Here is a 1,507-nt window from a genome sequence, read left to right as displayed (position 1 = left end):
TGGTTTGCTGTTCTGCAGACAAGGACAGCAAAATTGAGGGCAAGAGATGCTGGGTGAAGCCACGGGGGGGTTGGCTGCAGAGCCAACCGTGCCCTCCTTGCCCTCCTCTGCCTCATGAGCCGTGCTTCTTCTCAGGCAAGGTCTGCAGCTCTGAAACAAAGAAAATGCTTCCACACCTCACATGTCAGCAAAGGAACATTTAGGCCTGAAGGTGCTGTAGGTGTAGAAAAGTTTACACAGGTTCAAAAAGCAGTTTTAGTGGGACAAAACTGTATGAACATGGGCGAGGCCTGACCCCTGCCCGGGGAGAGGGGATGCTGCGCCTCGCCACAGGGTGCGTGGGACAACCCAGGCAGGGTGCTGCAGCCTGCCTTCAGGCTCTCAGTACTTCTCACAACAGTAGCTAGGAATTACGCCTTAGAGGAGCACCGGTTGTCACGAATGCTAGATGGAGCTGTGCTACTCACAAATAACCTCCTCATTTAGGCTTTCAAGCGTTTGGACTCAGGCAACTTGCAGCACCTTGGGACCACCAGCACTGCCAGCCCTGACCAGGACGCAGGGAGGAGAGAGAGGACCCCCAGGCCGGGTGCAGCATGGGTCCTCTCCCTGCACACCCCGACCAGGGCAGCAGCACCCGGGGCACAGCTCAAGGGTGGGCAAAGTGGGCGGAACCCCCCCCAGCACCAGGGCTCGCAGCCCCCCAGCCCTTCCCAGCCCCAGCCTCCCCTCTGCACCCGCACTGCAGTGCCAGGGTCGATCCAGCCTCCCAGAAGTGCCTCCGCTGGAAACGCACACAGGGGATGCGCTCCTGCCCCCCAGTTTCCCTACCTGGTTGCCCCCATTGCGGCGCTGTGCAGGTCACGAACACAACTGCTTCCTGCAAAGGAAAACAGAGGAAATGTTGCAGGTCACAGAGCTGATGTGCAGAGATGCACATGGGGATGCGTAGACATCCGAACTCTCCAAGCCCCCACTCCATTCTTACTCACAACAGCATCAGAGAGCTGTGCACATCCTGTGGGCTCCAGCAAGCAGGATCTGGCCCCAAACCTCTCTCTGAATAAAGGAGGTGGGGACAAGCCTGGCAAGAAGCTCCGGCCATGCCAGCAAGGGCACAGAGACCCGCTGGTGTCTGGGGGCAGCGGAGGGAGGGCCCTGCTGGTGTCCCTAGCCCCATCCCCAGCTCCCACATGGGCACAACCTCTGCATGTGCGGCATCAGACACGGGCACGGTGCAGCAGCAGTGCTCCTAAGGAGCTGGGTGCTGCCCCTCGCACAGAGCACCCGTGGGGGGAGGCGTTTGTCAGCCCCGTCTTTGCCCAGGGTGCTGAGCACACAGTTCCTGAGAGCATCTTGACCCTGAGAGCATCTTGCACACAGCCAGAAAGGCCTGGAGGGAGGCAGGGGGGCTGCGAGGGGCTGCAAGGAGCAGCACAGGGCCAGGGAGTGCCTGGGGGCTGCCTTCTGCCCCCCTCCTCCATCGGGGAGGTGCTGAGCCCCCCCC

This window comes from Oxyura jamaicensis, assembly GCF_011077185.1.
Source record: "Oxyura jamaicensis isolate SHBP4307 breed ruddy duck chromosome 28 unlocalized genomic scaffold, BPBGC_Ojam_1.0 oxy28_random_OJ126, whole genome shotgun sequence".
Lineage (NCBI taxonomy): Eukaryota > Metazoa > Chordata > Aves > Anseriformes > Anatidae > Oxyura > Oxyura jamaicensis.
Note: the sequence above shows the minus strand (reverse complement) of the source record.